This window comes from Crinia signifera, chromosome 4 (genome assembly GCF_055691185.1).
Source record: "Crinia signifera chromosome 4, ASM5569118v1, whole genome shotgun sequence".
Lineage (NCBI taxonomy): Eukaryota > Metazoa > Chordata > Amphibia > Anura > Myobatrachidae > Crinia > Crinia signifera.
In genome coordinates this window covers 40,726,461-40,739,419 of record NC_139220.1, presented here as the reverse complement: position 1 = coordinate 40,739,419, position 12,959 = coordinate 40,726,461, and the positions used below count along the sequence as shown (strand labels likewise).

The following is a 12,959-nucleotide window of genomic DNA, read 5'->3' as shown; positions in this document are numbered from 1 at the left end:
GTGGTGTAATATGAATAAGTGGCTCTGCAGTATGATGTAACATGAATAAGGGTCACAAAGGTGTGGAATAGCGAAGTCCATTTCCGTCAAAGACAATGCCCCCTTTTTTGTATGCGCAACTTCAGCGCCTACTGTCCCTATTTAGAATATGGGGGGCAGTGCTATTTTTGGCACAGGGCACCAAAATGTCTGGTTACGGCTCTGCCTCAGACCATTTTGGTATGTAGGCCCCCATCTAAACTATTCACACCTATACAAAAGTATGAGTGTGATGGCATGTGATAGCATTTATGCTTTGTAAATCAACTGCAAACAGTTGTTCAGCAGATGCATGTGTATGTCCAAGTGTAATGGTTCAGGGACTTCCTCATGGATTGTCAGCACCAAGGTTAAAATTGGCAGAGTGAGCAGATAAACAAGGTTTAGTATGGAACTCAAATTTGGACAAAACTGTATTAGAGCATTGCAGATCATGTTCTGATTTCTTTGACACACCTCTTATATTATCAGTAACATAAGAAACCCCACCTACCACCATAAAAACCTTAACAACTTTTACTTTTAGCCTTTTATTTTTTATTTTCGAGTCCATCAACATTTTATTGAGGAAGCGACTCTTCAAATAACCTGGCACGCTTGCAAAGATAAACTACAGTATACAAATCAGTATAAAAATCAAACTTTAGAAGCATGTCTGCGCAAAAAACTAAAATAAAAAAATAGTAACATATAAAATGTTTGAAGTCAAATGTAATGTTTGAGGTGATCTAAGCAACAGCAAAAGTTATATTAATACTTGATAAACATCCCATAGCGCATAAATCAAAATGGAATTAATTATATTTCCACCAGCCAAGAACAGTTTCATCCTGATATCTCCATAGCGGTTGACAATTTGATAATCTACCCTACCCCACAAGCTCATTGCTGAGGAGTCATCCTCGACTCTGAACTGTCCTTTGTTCACCACATTCAGTCTGTCTCCAAATCATGTTACATGCATCTAAAATACATATCCAAAATACGACCATATCTCACACAAGACACTAAATCTCTTATCCATGCGCTCATTATATCCCGCATTGCAATAGTTTCCTAACTGGTCTTCCCAAGAGCAGACTCTCACCACTGCAATCCATTTTAAATGCTGCTGCTAGGCTGATCTTCCTTGCAAGACGCTTATCGTCTGCTGATCCGCTCTGCCAGTCCCTCCATTGGACGCTTGTATTTTACCATATTCACTATGATATACTTCTACTGGCATATAAAGCTATTAACCATACTCCTATGGAATGCCCTTCCATGCACAATAAGACTCTCCACTAGCCTCCAAACTTTCAAGCGTTCCCTGAAAACTCACCTCTTCAGGCAAGCCTATCATATGTAATTTCTACACGCATAATCCTCTGAGGCACTTATGTATTATATAGCTTCCCTTCTGGACCTAAAAGCTATGCTACTGTATTACTGGTGCCTGTCCTTGTGTTTTCCTCCTTTGTCCCTATAGACTGTAAGCTTGCAGCAGGGCCCTGCAGGAGACTGAGCGAGGAGGATATCTGCGTTGCCGGACCTGGAATGCGGCGGCGGCACGGGCGGCTCTCAGCAGGCGCTGGGACAGTCTTCCCTGATGAGCACCGGCGGCGCCCCACTAGTGCTTGCTCCCCGAAGCAGCCGTGGTGGCTGCCATACCGTAGCTACGTCACTGCCTCTGCAGTGCAGCTCTCCCAGTCCCCACATGGTAGCAGCGGCTCTCCTATTCTTCCCAGCTAGGTCTGCCGGGAAGCTATGACTCTGCCCATTAGCCTGAACTGCAGCTCGGCGGACTGCTCTGACTGCAGCTAAGACAATGTCTTCACTGGAATGGTTGACACGAGAGTTTGACACATTTTTGGGTGTGTATGTCAGCATGGACACCGTATAAGTGTTCCGCGTCCCCTCGTATGGCTCACTGTGCTTGCTATGCTTCCACCATACTGCCTCGCTGCACTCAGAACACTTTTTTTTTTTTCATCCTATCCCACCGGGATAGTAAAGTATGAACCAAGTGGGTCTATATAAAAAAAGTGAAGAACTTGTGCCAATCTTTTGAGTGTCGACCATCCTCATGTCGACATTAAGCTTGTGTGAACCCTCCTGTCAATGCCAACATTTCCCGATGCCGACATAGTTACTGTCGACCATTAATGGTCGAACTAGTGACTGTCGACCTAGACATTGTTGACCCAGTGACCGCATACCAACTGCCAGGACTGGAGTTCCGGGCTTGACATAGATGGGGGTCTGCATCTGGCTCCTACCACCAATAACTGGAGCTGTACCGGGCATTGCAGCAGTAAAAGGCCGGTTTATACGGAGGACTGCCTAAAAACAAGCCGTCAAACATCTGTGGATCGTTCCTAGACGTCCGCGTCACTTTACCTATATATGACATCATGATGTGTGACATCACATAGGGGTGGAGTGCCACAGCATGGCGCTGCCTATTTTGTCAGTCCCTGTCCCTACAATTTATGATGGAAGCCCTGTTGCTTTCTCCTGTGAGAACACTGGCCCTGATCCAGCATGCTGGATATTAACCGCCGAGGTGACAACGACGCGCGGTTCTGCGCATCACTAGCACTATGTAGGGGAATTTTCTAAGCAATCTAGTTAGATCATTTAGAAAATGCACCTAAATCGCTATGTGTGTAGGCCCCATACCATATTGGAACTAGCTGATAAATATTCTGATCCTCCGAGCCTGTTCCGTGTGCCACGTCCAGCACGTGTGCCAGGGATCGCCGACACCTACTTTTGTTCAGTTCTGTTTTTAAAATATTATATGTGTTTTGCTTTGTAAGCAGGCAATATAAGTAACAATAGAATTCCGCACCGTAACATGCTGCGAATAGACGTGTACAGGAGCAAATTAATGTCAGCCTGTTACTGTAAAATGAGAGGAATTTTTATGGATAACAAAGTAAAATAAAGCACTCGCACGTGCTTTTCAGTCAACCTTTTTTTTTTTTTTTCCCCCATTTAAAAAAAATTGCTGCTTTGGTCATAAAAAGACAGGATACCTTGTGCTCCAGCCCCAATGCTCAGCTGGGAACGCCTGATCACTGCCCAGATAGTTTTCCTGCTCCCGTAATACGATAAAAATCCTTGGATCAAGGTAATTTCACAGTTTCTGACCAATCCCCAGGAGTTCGGGATTTTATGCACCTTTTGTACAGTGCTATTGAAAATATGTCTGACAACTCATATCTTTAATCTCTGCAGTAGCCTTGAACTTTACACTACTAAATACCACTTCAAAGGCATTGCGGCTGAGCGGCTCAATGGGCCAATTATTAACCCATTCTGTCCCGGTGCACAAACGCTCAATCGCTTTTACTGGCAAGGAACGTGTTAAAACATTTAGTGATACTCGCAAACTATTGCAGGCATGCATACAAGATACAGGCAGTCTATATTCTATACAGTATATCGCATGAGGCTCTTTGGGTATTTAACTATTCGGGTACATTTATTTCTTTATTACGTTTCTTATATAGCGCACACATATTCCGTAGCGCTTTACAGAGAATGTTTGAACATTCACAGCAGTCCCTGCCCCAGTGGAGCTTACACTACCACATGTACACGCACACACAGACATTCTAGAGTTCATTTTGTTAGGAGCCAATTAACCTACCAGTATATTTTTGGATTATGGGAGGAAACCGGAGTACCCGGAGTAAACCCATGCAAGCACGGGGAGAATATACAAACTCCACACAGTTAGGGCTATGGTGGGATTTGAACCCATGACCTCAGTTATGTGAAGTCGTTATGCTAACCATTACACCATCCCTGCTGCCCCAGGTAAATGATGGGATTATCATGTGATGCCCCAACTCCATTTATCACTGTATCTTGTCCTGCACTAATAGATGGTACTGCCCCTGTGTGTGGAGGAAATACTGGCAAGCAGCAATAAATGCAGAAGCTATAATAGCAAATTACAGAACACATATATCCTATATTTTTAGGCATCTTCTCATCATTTTATTGAGGAGAACTACAATAATACCTTTTATGATGGTCATATATGCTTTAGCTCAGGCATGTCCAACCTCGGCCCTCCAGCTGTTGTGAAACTACAAGTCCCATCATGCCTTGTCACAGTTTTGCTATTAGGTGTCGCTAAAACTATTCCAAGGCATGCTGGGATGTGTAGTTTCACAACCGCTGGAGGGCCAAGGTTGGACATGCTACGCTACTTGGTTGCGGTACTTCGCAGCAAGCTCTTAATAATCTAATGCAACCATATAACCATCACATTAATATCTGGTCCATCATGTTACCCTCATTTATTTCATTCTCATGCCTCCTCTCCACCATTTTCTCTTTAGGCCCTCTGACAATCCTCGTTGATATGATAAGCAGAGCCCCATTTTCCTGATTGTATCCTTCCACCTCCGGCACTGTCTCCTGTGTACATCGGGCACTAGGACCTGGAGGCATCGGGAGATCTGCAGCTGTGTGCATGCACTGTGTAGAGCAGGGATGGCCAACCTGGTCCTCAAGATCTACCAACACTTCACGTTCCGCTGCACAGGTGTAATCATTACTAAAGGGGCCCATACACCTGCAATGGCGATCCCCCTATTCCCTGACCTGCCTGCACCACTGTTCTGCCATCCAGATGTATTGATTGGTGGGCAGTGATGATTAGCGGGCAGTGATGATTGGCAATCCTTCAGTAGATCGGGGATATTTAGCACGTTAAAAAGCCACTGTTCCAGCATCATGATTAGTGGCCTAACAGTTTCACATCCACTGTCACCCTACTGGGATCACCCAAAGGTTCCGCCAATATGCAATATCAATAATATCCTAAAATCCATCATCCTACGCACGTATGGAATCCTAATATTTCAGAGTGACAATATATATTATGTGCCTCATGCGTAATAGCAATGTCTACTAGCCCTCGGGCTGAGGTGGGTAGGAAAAATCGGCTGGGTGGCACTTAGATATCTGTGAAATTTAGAATTGATCCATCTGATATATCGCTCAGAGCAGATTGGAATCATGCAGAAATATTGATGTTTCAGAGACATCAGCAATCAATGCCCACCCCTAGCCATTGGCAAGCAGCAAGGTTCAGAGACTGTGGGGTAGATGTATGAAGCAGTGATAAGGAAGGAGAAGTGATAAAGGGGTAGATTTTTTAAGCTCGGTGAAGTGATAAAGTGTCTGGTTTTTATCACTGGCCAATCAGCTGCTACCTGTCATCTTTTTAAACCAAGCCTGTAACTTCACAGTTAGGAGCTGATTGGTCGGTGATAAAAAACAGACACTTTATCACTTCACCGAGCTTAACCCCTTCCCGACATATGACGTACATGTACGTCATATGACGGTTGCGGGGGAATCAAGCCAGCTCACGGAGTGAGCTGGCTTGAAAGAGAGCAGGTAATGGCTGTATATTACAGCCAGGTACCTGCTCTCACGGCCACGAGCGGCGAGTTCGCCGATCGTGGCCGTTTAACCCTTTAAGCACCGCGGGCAAAGCGCCCGCAGTGCTTAAATAGCTAATCGGAGGGGGGGCGCCCCCCTCCGGCGCCGATCGGGGCCCCCCGTGGCGAGATCGGAGGGTGCCGATCGGTTGCCATGGCAGCCAGGGGTCTAATGTAGACCCCTGTGCTGGCCATGTCAGCATTCCTATTACATCCTGCCTGAGGCAGGATGTAATAGGAAGTGCTGAAAATCACTATGTTCAGCCATAGAGCTCTATGGCTGAACCTAGTACAGGCGATCGCGCCCCCTAGTGGTCAAGTACACTAGGGGGCCTTGTAGTAAAAGTAAAAAAAAAAAAAAGAAGTTAAAAAAAAAAAAAAATATATTAAAAGTTCAAATCACCCCCCTTTCCCCATTTCACAAATAAAAATAAATAAAAAATAAACATATTTGGTATCGCCGCGTTCCTAAAAGTCCGATCTATTAAAATATAACATTAGTTATCCCGCACGGTTAAAGGCGTAAACGGAAAAAATTCCCAACGCCAAAACTACGTTTTTTGGTCGCATCGCCTACCCAAAAAAAAGTAACTAAAAGAGATCAGAAAGTGGCACATATCCCATAATGGTATTAATTAAAAAGTACACTTCAGCCCGCAAAAAATGAGCCCTCACCCAGGTCCGTAGGTGGAAAAATAAAAAAGTTATAAGCCGCAGAACATGGCGACGCGACGCAAATTAGAAAAACCGTAAAATTTTCTATTTTTTTTTTAGTGGTAAAACGTAACGAAAACTATATAAGTTTGGTATCACCGGAATCGTAACGACCCATAGAATAAAGATAACCCATCATTTTAAACGAACTATGAACTCCAAAAAAAACGTAACCAGCGCAAAATTGTGGAATTGCGTTTTTTTTTCTTTTTACCCCACATTGAATTATTTCCTGATTCCCCAGAATATTATACGGTATAGTAAATGGTACCATTAAAAAGTACAACTTGTCCCGCAAAAAAAAAGCCCTCGTGTGTCTATATAGCCGGAAAATTAAAAAAGTTACGCTTATTTGAACGCGAGGAGGAAGAAAAAAAAAAAGTTAACAAAAAACGCCCCGTCGGGAAGGGGTTAATAAATCTGCCCCAAAGTACCTTGTACTTTATCACCAGCCAATCAGCTCCTAACTGTCCCCTTTTAAAACTAGCCTATAACAGTCAGGAGCTGATTGGCCGGTGATAAAGTACCAGGCAGCCTATCGCTTCTCCTCCCTTATCACCGCTTCATACTGTACATCTACCCCTCTGGGTCAGATGTATCAAGCTTCGAAAAGTGATAAAATGCAGAGTGATAACCAACCAATTAGCTCCCAACTGCTGTGTTACAGGCTTGGTTTTAAAGATGACAGGTAGGAGCTGATTGGATGGTTGTTTATCACTTTTTGGAGTTTCATACATACAGTATGTGAGAGGTACAGTAGCACATTGGAGACAGGGATAGTGCAGGGTGAGAACCATGTGGACAGGTGGACATTTTGTGAGAGATTACAGTCTATGGGACTTGTACAATACATACATACTGTAAGTTGCACTTCATTACCAAATGCGGGCAGATGGCAAGTGGTGATATAAATTTAACTATATAACTTTGTTATTTATATTTCCGTTGTGAGATATTTAATGGGTAATCGGATGACTTTTGGGTCAGTTGCTCTGTACGCCAATAGGTTGCCGTGACATTTCACAAAAACATTTTTGAAAAATGCTTCCTAGATGTTCTCCATTTTACCACTGTCCCTTTAGATTGGGGCCAATAAAACAAGTATTCAAAAAACACTGGGGTAGATGTATTAAGCTACAACATGGAGGAGAAGTGGTATCCGCGCATGTTATGTGCGCTATTACCGCTCCTCCGCCATGTATGATGATAAAGCGGTCGATAAATGACTGGGGCGCTATGTGTAGAGATGAGGCCATTCCGACGGTGGAGGGTGTTTGAGGGGGAGATGCCCAGTAATTTTCCATCTGGCCGTGCATGCTGGGACATGTAGTTTCACCGCAGAAGACAAGCAAAAGCTTACCTCTGATCTAATGTCAAATTTAGGGGAGTGCTTCACAGGGCAGAGGTACAAGGCTGGTTAATTGCGGAGATATGAAACTATGAAGGTTAGAGCTGTTAGTAGAGATAACATAATTACTCATAAATTCCAGGCAATCCTCTGCGCCTTTACTTCAAACACATTCATAATTTCATTGTTCCAGTAACTCTTGATATATTGAGGGAATAAAGATAATTTGCAGTCTCTGCATGAGTGTCTCATGTCAGCTGGACTGGAGTATTTCAGCAATTCACACATTGGCATTTCTCAATAAAATATCACACGGTAAGAGTGACAATGTATCCGCACACCGCACCTATTCGTGCAACCAGCCTTCTGGGAAACGTCAGTAACATGGCAACTTTTTTTTGGGAGTCAAACCATCGCTGTCAAGGACATGGCATTTTCCAGAAGTTTACTCTCCATAGGACGGATTTATTTGCCTATATGAAAAGTGAAAGTGTGATCTTTAGTAAACTTTTTTTTTTTTATATATATATATATATATATATTTTTTTTTTCCTAATTTTCATTCTAAAGGGTCTTTTCTTCGGCATGTGTAGTTACATTAACCAGATGTGCTCTGGAGATGATGAACTACCTCAGCTGATCCCTGTAAGGCTGGCCACACACACACTGCAATATTACAGCTGCCATCATTGATCATTATTGGAGTATATATTATGATAAATACGGTCAGAAGATTCCAGGGCTCCAGGGGGTGAATCAGTTAGCCACAACATGCTGTCATATTCTTATTATGTCATACGCACAAGATGACAATTATAGTAATGAAAACATTGCTCATTTTTACCCGGCGCAGACTTAAATGGGTGAAGATCCTTTACAAACACAAAAATATAACCTGTGAGGCTATCAGAGAACCTTGCAGTTATCTGAATAAACCTCAAAAGTATCTGCTATTTGCCTTTGTTCTACCAGGCTCCAGTCATGCCACAAATGATCTGGTCCAACATGGCCACCAGCTACATATTTCAAAGCCGCAATGGAGTAACAAGTGACTTGGCATATGATATCATTTTCACAAAAGGTCTGCCTATAGCAATTTGGTAAAATCACAGGCACTTCCCATGATGCTTAAGAAGGAGGTACGGGTTTCAGGGGGGAACACAGCATACCTACAGAATACCTCTGGCCCCTGCCATTGGCATCATCCCACCATCTGGCAGGCCATTAGGGTATCAGGATGGAGGGTGCGATACAGTCCTACAGATCAAGCTGGTTGCATTGCTAAGTTATGACCTGTATTATTTAATGGCATTCAAATGATAGAGCTACATTGTCTAGGTAGATAGCGCGGGATGCTGTAACATCCGCACCCCAGCTCTGCCGCACATCGCCGGCTACCGCACACCTAATTATCACATATGCTGTAACATATGCGATAATTATGGCAAAGGACAGCTCTTGCGTTAAGAGCTGTCCTTTGCGATCTTGCCGGCGATGTGCTGCGGTCCCGGCGGCTCCCCCCTCCCTCCCTTACCCGGGGATGCTGCTGTCGGGTGGCCTCTCCTCCTCCTCCCTGCAGCCGGAAGAGGATACAGTGCAGGGAGGAGGTCACAGGTCCAGGCAGCACACACTGTGCTGCCTGGACACAGCAGGTGAGGGGGGTGTCGGCGCGGGGTCGACAGGTTCAATAGGTTGGCGCCCAAATTGTCGACACATGTTTTTCTCATTTAACAACATTTGCTTCATTTACTATGGGCCTGATTCAGACCTGGAAGCAAGCCCCCCGCCCCCCCCCCGCCATGGGCCCGCTTGTGCCCGGCATCGACAAGTGTGTATGCACTTGCAAATGACCCCCCCCCCCCCCCCCCTTTCTGCCTTCAATATCGGCATTGACAAGGATCAGGTATTGTGTATGGGGCATTGGGTGCTTTACATTAAAGCAGCCAGTATTTACCCTACACAGAAACATGTTACATCTGCCCCACCTGCAGTGCAGCATGGTTGTGCCCATCTTCAAAAATTGCAGCCTTTCTCACAGGCCTGAATCAGACCCTATGTACAGTACGTGGATCTATTGTAAATCGTAAACCTTGCCCAAAGTGTGGCAAGCCTGTGAGGGCACACGTTCCTACTGATGGTGGTCACATCACATAACATGGAATATACAACGTGTTTCCAAAAAAAAAAACCATTGTCACGTCAACCTTGTATACTTGTCGACCTAATTCATATGTATGTTGTCGACCTGTTAACTGTCTACCTAGACAATGCAGATCTATTATTCACTGTATAGAATAAAGCCAGGCATACATCCAAGGCAGCATTGAGCGGTGGGAGGATGCAGCGTTGAGCGGAGGGAGGATTGAGCGTTGAGCGATGGGAGGATGCAGTATTGAGCGGTGGGAGGATGAAGCATTGAGCATTGAGCGGTGGGAGGGTGCAGCATTAAGCGGTTTGAGGATGCAGCATTAAACGGTGTGAGGATGCAGCATTGACCGGTGGGAGGATGAAGCATTGAGCGTTGAGCGGTGGGAGGTTGAAGCATTGAGAGGTGGGAGGATGCAGCATTGAGAGGTGGGAGGATGCAGCATTAAGCGGTGGGAGGATGCAGCATTGAGCATTAAGCGGTGGGAGGATGAAGCATTGATCATTGAGTGGTGGGAGGATGCAGCATTAAGCGGTGGGAGGATGCAGCATACTTTGGGCCGGATTGCATCTGTGAGGGTCACACATCTGCGACTTCCTGCTAATGCTGCTACAAAGCCCTTCCCTGTGTACAGCATACATATAAATGTGCAAGGACTGGGACAGCCACCATCCACATCTGCAGATGCATATTTAGACGCAATCATTGGTTACACCAGGGATGGAGAACCTTCAGCCCTCCAGCTGTTGTTAAACTACACATCACAGAATGCTTTGCTACAGTTTTAGCATGACCAAATAGCAAAACTGTAACAGTGCATGATGGGATGTGTAGTTCAGCAACAGCTGGAGGACCAAAGGTTCCCCATCCCTGGGTTACACTATGGAAACTTAACCCAGACCTACAGTAGGTGCAGATTTTTCATCTGAGTGTGGCTTCCAATAGGATTGATGGAGCAACACACACACTACATGCCCATGGGACTTTTTTGCTTATACGAACATCACCACCGAGGAACACTTCAATTCTTTCTGGGGGTTTTTTTGGGTTTTTTTTGTAAAATGGAGAGTGAAGTGTGGTATAGAGTGGGCATGTAGAATGCACAGTTACTAACTAGTATCATTATATAAAGTACTATCTGACCCGCCCTGCGTTGCCCGGGAAAACCTTGTTTTTGTTTTTTTTTTAATTTCCAGAATTGCTGTAAAATGTCATCTTATGCTGTGCCAGAGGCCCAAGATTGTAATTTGTGAAAACCTCCACCATAATGTTAGAATGTGTTTGCATTGATACTCAATGCCAGCAATTAAATCATGTATGGTGGTGTTGTTGTTTGAAACGCACCACTCCTAACTTGATATCTTGTGTGTGTTGATGAATTCTACATCCACTCCTGAGATTTAGCACCTATGATGCATTTTTTTGTGCGTGTTGTACTGTTTTTGTGTGTGTTGTAGTGTATGTGGGTGCGTGTACTGTGTGTGGTGTGTTGTGTGTATCTGTCCAATGTGTAAGTGTGTGAAGTGCGCTATGCATATATATATGTGTGTGTGTGTGTGTGCAGTGGTCGAGGTGTAAATTTTGAAGTGGGGGTAAGGAAAATTGAAAGCTGAAGTTATGTGCACACTCCTCAGGAAAAAAGAGGGTGCTGCCACTCAAAAGGGGGCATGTCCTTGAGTGCAGTGTACCATGCCATATGCCCCTTATACACATTATGCAAAACAGTAGTAGACCCCCTTATACTTGCCCCTTAAACATTATGCCACGCGGAAAGAGCCGAAATTCCCCTTATGCGACACGGAATGAGCAAAATAATTCACATTGAATGAGCCAAAATTCACATTATAGCACCCGGTTTGAGACAAAATTCGGTACTTGTGTATTATCACGGCGCCCATCGCATCACATACCACTAATTAAGGTATGTGATGGGACCCGATTTTCGCATTGCATGCCATTAAAATGGCATGCGATGCGATTTTTAATTGTACAAGCACCCTGATGGGTGATTACTATATTAAATACACCCCCATTGTTAACGCCTTCCCCACTATTAATGCCAACCCGAAGCGTGGCGAGCGCAGCGGTACGTGTCCTCCGACCTTTTCATATCCCCACTATCCACGTCGGCGTGGAGTTGACTTTAGATAGTGTGGCGAGCGCAGCGAGCCACCGAGCCCAAAGCGTGGCGAGCACAGTGAGCCCCGCAAGGGGACGCGGAATACATGTGACTGGCTCGGGGGCTTGCTACGCTCGCAACACTATCTGCAACCAACTCCACTCAGACGTGGATAGTGGTCAGAGGACGAGTACCGCTGCGCTCGCCACGTTTCGGGTTGGCGTTGATAGTTGGGGTGGCGTTAACAATGGGGGTGCATTTAACATAGTAATCACCCATCAGGGTGCCTGTTCAATTAAAAATCGGGTCAAATCGCATCGCATGTGTGCAATTGCCTAAGATGGAAATCTTGGGCGCCGTGATAATACACAAGTACCCAAAATTCATGTTATATAAAACTGAAAGAGCCAAAATTCATGTAATGCTACATAAATTGAGCCAAAATTCACATTATGCAACATGGATTGAGGCAAAATTCACATCATGCCATCTGGATTGAGCCCAAATTCACATCATGCCATCTGGAATAAGCCCAAATTCACATCATGCCTCCTGGATTGAGCCAAAATTCACATTATGCCACACTGAAAGAGCCAAAATTCACTTTATGCCACCCGTATTGAGACAAAATTCACATTATGCCACATGGCGGGGTGATGCAGGGACAGAGATGGCGGGGTGATGCAGGGACAGAGATGGCGGGGTGACGCAGGGACAGAGATGGTGGGGTGAAGCAGGGACATGCACCTCTATGTCACACTACATGTCACATTCCACCCACCTGCTTCCTGTCACATTCATCTGACCCAGCTACTGTTTACATCAATGGGGGAAGCCCAACCTCTGGACCGCTGCGGTCAGTATGCAAGTTGGGCGGGGGTCGCACACAGCCTCCGCTGCGGTCTGCTGTACTCTGCAGACAGCAGCGGAGGCAGGGAGGAGGTGAATGGATGCCTGTGTGCGCCATCCATTCACCTAGTGGACGTGGGCTGGGGGGGGGTGAATGGGGGCTGGGGGCAGCCCAGCAGCTTACCTTGGTGCTGGGCTTGCCCCCAGCACAATGATCGGCAGTCACGGCAGGGGTGATCGTGGTCCCAGCGCTTGGAGATGATGTCATCTTCAAGCGCCACCTCTGTCTACACTGCA

At 45.2% G+C, this 12,959-nt stretch overlaps 1 protein-coding gene and 1 long non-coding RNA gene across 2 annotated transcripts in view; one reads left to right on the top strand and one right to left on the bottom strand.

Annotated features, from left to right (window-relative positions):
- The window catches only part of LOC146072291 (uncharacterized), a 64,352-nt gene extending 55,235 nt beyond the window's left edge, over nt 1-9,117 (bottom strand). The window contains exon 1 of the long non-coding RNA XR_014473033.1: nt 9,083-9,117. This is a non-coding gene — a long non-coding RNA (uncharacterized LOC146072291). The remainder of the gene's footprint in view (nt 1-9,082) is intronic.
- The window catches only part of CCND2 (cyclin D2), a 565,323-nt gene that overhangs the window by 462,149 nt on the left and 90,215 nt on the right, over nt 1-12,959 (top strand). The window lies entirely within an intron of this gene.